This window comes from Alligator sinensis, unplaced genomic scaffold, assembly GCF_000455745.1.
Source record: "Alligator sinensis unplaced genomic scaffold, ASM45574v1 scaffold373_1, whole genome shotgun sequence".
NCBI lineage: Eukaryota > Metazoa > Chordata > Crocodylia > Alligatoridae > Alligator > Alligator sinensis.
Genome location: NW_005841990.1, coordinates 42,299 through 47,998, shown reverse-complemented (window position 1 = coordinate 47,998; position 5,700 = coordinate 42,299). Strand labels below are relative to the sequence as shown.

The 5,700-nt window shown below is 46.9% G+C and overlaps 1 protein-coding gene across 1 annotated transcript in view; it reads right to left on the bottom strand.

Annotated features, from left to right (window-relative positions):
* Nucleotides 1-5,700, bottom strand: part of TIAM1 (T cell lymphoma invasion and metastasis 1) — a 229,510-nt gene that overhangs the window by 205,103 nt on the left and 18,707 nt on the right. Inside the window, exon 3 of the mRNA XM_025201339.1 lies at nucleotides 1,410-1,462. The gene's annotated coding sequence lies outside the window, so the exon portion shown is untranslated. The remainder of the gene's footprint in view (nucleotides 1-1,409; nucleotides 1,463-5,700) is intronic.

Genomic DNA, 5,700 nt, shown 5'->3' with positions numbered 1-5,700 from the left:
CTAAAAAAAAAAAAAAAAAAAAAAAAAAAAAAGCCCCGCAGTCACTGGCTGCAGGAGTGGTGATTAGGGCCTCTGGGCACTCATGGTAGAGCTGCCCCCCCCGTGGGGGGCAACAGGGATTTCCCCCTCCCCCCACTTGGCACCCACGCAGCAGCTGTCGCATTGCGCGAGTATAGTCTGGTGCAGCAGACTGCCATGCACTGTCTGGGACCTGGGGCCACTGGGGCTGAGCACTGCCAGGTACCGAGCAACTGCTGGAGCCGCCCCAGCTCCCAGACAGCACGCAGCACCCTGCTGAGCCTGCTGCAACCGTGCCATGGGGCAACAGCCATATGGGTGCCAGGCAGGGGTGGGCAATCCCCACTCCCCTCCACTGGATGGGGGCGCTCTGCCATGAGCGCCCAGAGGCCTCACTGACCGCTCATGCAATCAGTGACTGCGGGGCTTTGTTTTTTTGGGTTTTTTTGAACTGCCAGGACTAGGCCAAGCAGGGACACCATGGAGGTTTCTCCTGCAGCTTCCCCAGCTGTACTCGGCGTGGGCTGCACTGAGCAGACTCGGGTGCTGGCACTGGCCCCAACTGGCAGCGGCAGCATGAAGTCATCCCGCATGCAATTTGGGGGCCTGTGCCCCCCAGGAGGGCTGTGCCAGACTCCTCCTGGGGAGCGTAGGGCCCCAGATCTGCGCAAAGGATGACAGCAGGCTGCCGTCTCTCCCCCAGAGCACTGGAATTGGAAGGGACATTAGGGACAGATTGCAAACAGTGGCCAGCTACAGATTTCAATATCAAAGCAGTCCTTCCCGCCCCCTTTCCTCTCCCTCTTAGTTTCCGTTTCCCTGCAAGCCCAGCTCCAAAACATTTCAGAAATGTTTTGGATGGTTGCGTTTAGTTTCAGAGATGCTTTGGAGCCTTCCGTTTCAGAGTCTGTGTTTCAGGTGCTGAAACACCTCCAAAATGAAATGGCTGCCGAAATTTCGCACAGCCCAATTGTCCAGCACTTCAAAAACAGTATCTCAATTCTGAGTCATCTAAATTCTACCATAATGTATGTAAATAACTTGCTTTGTCCTGTCTTACATCTCTAGATGCAAGGAACACGGGTACATAAATGCTTGAAGGAGGACCAAATTCTATTTTCTCACTTTAAACTTCAAAACTTATGAATGGTTAAAATTTTGGAGATCAAGGCCTTGTATAGATCTATGTAAGGCCAACTGACCTGGATCATTTTAAATAACCTGGTTTGTACCACCCCCTTTTCCCTCCCGCCCCACCGGTGCTCCCCCATATGAGATCTTTTGATCACACCCGTTTATCCGGTCTTCTGACAAGTACCCTAATTTAAAAAGCAACCTTTCATCCATCTTGGATCTATGTAAACAAAGATCATAGAAACAATTATACATACCAGCCTGGGAAATGGGAAGTACAGGTATCATCTTTCACTTCACAGCTTTAACTCTGGGGAAGAAAAAAAAAAAACACAACGCATAACCACACAAGCTATCAGAGCTCAGCATGAACAGGCATGTTCTTTTCTGTTACTTTTGGTCATAAGAGTAATTAAATCCTCCATAATAGCAACTTATCCATGACAAAGGGAGTACAAACCAACTTCTTTCAATTGCAAGAAGAATGAAAAAGCAGCTTAAACACTGCAGAAATAACCCAACACTATTCCATATTTGCGGCCAGATTCTGCCAGTCCTACTCAAGTAAAAGCCTTAGTCCACAACCAGCATTATCGAGAACAATGTTACTCATACAGAACTGACAACCAAAGCGGTTTATAGAGAAAACCCCATGTGAATAAAAGCATGAGGGACAAGTCACAGGAGGGCACCACTGATCAGCGCAGGAAGGATTCCTATGTTTGCAAACAGCAGCCCAAATTTTGCCATGAGTGCCATGTAGCTGAATGCTTGCATTTCAGCGGACTACCGTCAACTTCGATGAGGTAATGCTGGGGTCCTGCCTTCATAACATGGATTCTGCATTAATCTCCAAATCACTGTGGTTTATTTTAATGTTTTACGATCAGCAGTAAAGCCCCCTTGAATTGATCCGTCTCTTTAGGTATCACAATTTTACTGCAATTTTCCAAAAGAGCTCAGATTTCATATTGCAAAGAGGAACACTGAAATCCCCAAATTGAGAAAGCTCCTTTATGGGACTCCTTGTTTTATTCATCAGAGTATTAGCTCCCTTAACTTACTCCAAAAACTATAACAAAAGTCACCTTGCCACAGTAGAATACACATTTTGTAATGGAAGTCCAGCTACTCAAAGAAATATCAGATTGATCAAGACTACCCAAATTTTTTGCAGACTGTACTTTGTAAGTTATTTAAAGTAAGATGCAAAGTAGTAATTCTCAGGGTGTTGTGGCATCCTGGGGTGCCTTGAGATCCTTCAAGGGCGACATACAACGTTAATAACATTGTTAGGTGTGCAAGCAAGATTCACAAGGTAAACCCAGAGATTTCAAACAGGAATTCATTGCGTTAAAAACTATGTCGACCCGTTGTGTGATCTTTCCGAGTTCTTTGCGACTGAAAAAATTGCCCTATTACTTTTCCTTAGTCAAAAATGAGTTAAAACTAAGGACTGGCAGTCTCCAAGGATTCTGTTGAGTCTAAAAAGGTTGCTCACCACAAGCAGGGTAAGAGTAGCTTCTGCAATGCTGTGATCGTGGGATACTCACAGCTCCTTGGCCTGGACAAACCAGGGTGCACAAAATCCCTCTTTTAGGTTACCTCCACAAAATGTTGTTAACCAAGACATATTTTTAAAAAGTCAACCAAAACTCTTGACTAATACTGAGATTTCTGTGTCTATGGCCCACAATACAGATAATCTACTCACTGAAAGGCACATACTGACCAAATTTATTCTACTCTTGGGACTGAAAAATATCTGACACTTGCCTGGACTGTCCCATGACAATATGCCTTTCCTACTACAGTTTTGCTCAAACACAAAAAAGAAATAGCAAGACTAACACACCTCACTGTCACTTGTTACTAATAATTGGAAACTTTCTGTTAAACTTATCATTGCAGTTAGATTTAAATACCAGGCGTGAGGCTCCCAGAGTACTGCAGTCAGTCAAACATAACAAATCATCGATTCCTGGCAAGGATCATCTATCTATTCAGTTGCAACAATATGTATCTGTTAGCACTGGCAATTTACAAGTGGAAAATATTAGGGATGGATGATTAATCATTACAATATGAATTTTATGCCTTCACGTTGCATTAACAGCTTCTGGGTAAGCAGAGCTTGAAAAACCACTCACTCGTGGCAAGGGAAACGCTTTCCCTAGAGGGTGCAAGACATGTGCCATCCATTTCAGCAAAACTTAAGCTTTCGTTTAAAATAACTCTGCTTCTATCCTTATGGCTATGCAAACAACCATCTGAACATGAACCAATGTACTGATGTCTTTTCAAAACCTACTAAACAGACAGCTCTTGTACCTAGGAGCAGCAGAGGTACAACTATTACTCACGACACTGTGGGCACCAAAGGAAGTCAAGAATGTAAATCCTTTTACTGAGAAAGCCCAGAGACTGCAGCTATGGGGACAGCCATTCTTCCCTTGCCCCTGCAGCTCCCCCCCCCCCCCAAAAAAAAAAAATAGGTGAAAGGGAAGCAATAGGTGGGTTACAGTACTGGAGATACTTCTCAACTTTCCCATATCCCCAACCCACCCAACCCTTAAGCCTTTCAGAAGGTGATACCTAAACCTCCTTCAGTCTCCCAGCAACAAAAGTGCAGTGAAGCTTCGTATTTATTAGATACTTAGGATAAATACAGACATTCAAAAATCCCGAGCTTGAACTGATTCAGTCTTTACAGGCTAGTCTAATCTGCATCGACTGAACCAATTTGCAAGTGAATAGACATTCCCTTTCCATTCCAGAAACGCAGAAACATGCCTGCAGTGGCTGAGGCCAGAAGCCGGGGGGCGCTAGAATGAGCCCTCCCTTCCTTTTGGCAGCAGCAGCAAGGCTGAAGGGAAGCTAAGCTGGAGGGGAAGGGGGCAAGGCCAGGCCCTGGCAGGCCACTGAGTATGACTGACGAGGGGTTTAAACCCTACCCAGGCCTGCAAGGAGCCCAGCTGGGGTGTACCTGGAGGGGGAAAGGGAGAAGCAGCCCTTGCCAGGTTTGCCCCGGTGGGGGGGGCACATGGCCAGACACTGGCCAGGGCAGCACCTCAGGTGGAGGGGGGCAGAAGGGGGTTTAACACCTGCCCCCACTTTCTCCCACCAGCACAGAGACCCCAGCCAGGGTCTGCCTGGCTTGCCCCCTCCCCTCCCCGGATGCTCACACCACAGGCGCCATGCCCAGAGCCGGCCCAGGCAGTGCCTCAGGCAAAAGTGGGGGGCACTGTCTGGGCTGGCTCTGGCCACGTCCCCCACTGTTACAGCAGCCAGTGGAGGGAGAAAGCCGCACAGACCTGGGCTGGGGTCCCATGTGGGTGGGACATGGGAGTTTCATCCCCCTCCCCTTGAGCCTGCTGGTCCATACCCCCTGCCCCTCCACTCCAGCAGGGAAGCGTCTGCAGCCCCTGCCAGGCAGACCAGGCTGCACCAGCCAGGTTTCCCTCACCTACTTCCTTGTCAGCCAGCTCTCACTGCTCAGGCTAGGGAGCAGAGGGGCAAGGCCAGCCCTGCTCTGCTCCAGCAGACAGCATGGCTGCAAAGCATGCTGGGATGCTAGGGGACTGATTTAGCTTGAACCAGGAAGGGGTCTGGGACAGAAGTTGTATAAACTGGTTTGACCTAAAATCAGTTAAGTCTGATACTACATTCAACCAGGTTTACCTTAAACCAGTTTTGGCCATTTTGAAACTGGTTTATGTGCACTGAACTTCTGTACTGTTACAGGTTTAAACCAGTTTCTGATCATTTAAAGCGGCTTGTGTCCCTAACTCTACTATTCAGATACTTGCTACTGAAGATGTGGAGTCTGGAGCAGCAGCCAGAAGGAAACCCAATGACTTTCTTCCCACTACCAGCAGGGGATGGTGAAGGGACATATGCTTCAAAGGTTTCTCTCTAAACCAATGATCCTCAACCAAGGTGCCTTGAGATCCTGTCAAGGGTGCCACAGAGTACCACACAATGTTAACACTGTTAGGTCTGCAAACATGATTCTCACAATAAACCCAAAGATTTCAAATAGGAAGCCATAGGGGTAAAACAGTCTGCTCTGTTGTGGTCTGAGTTCTTTGCAACAGAAGAATTGCCCTACTATATTTCTGTAGTCAAAAAGAGTAAAAACTAAAAGCTGGCATTTTCCAAGGTGTGCCTTGAGTCTAACAAAACACCTCTAAGGATGGATGCCTTGAGTTTAAAAAGGTTGAAAACCACTTCTCTAAACCTTGGATGTGGGTACATTTTTAGGAGTCTTATTACTAGGCAGTGTGGCAGTTTTTTTTCAAGACTAGCTGGTGAGGGTACTTGCAAAGTGATCAAACAAATCCTTAGACAAAAAGACACATCTGTTGCACAAGCCAAAAGAGAGAGAGACCCACAGTTTGGTCCCCATATGCAATGGCAGTGGTACGGTTTAAGCCCCACATGCAGAGTGGTTTTTGTTTCCTACCCACCCTAATAATAGAGAAAGGAGAAAAAAAAAGCCATAATTTTTTAAGTGAGAAAATTGAGAGTTATGTCTGCCACTCGGAA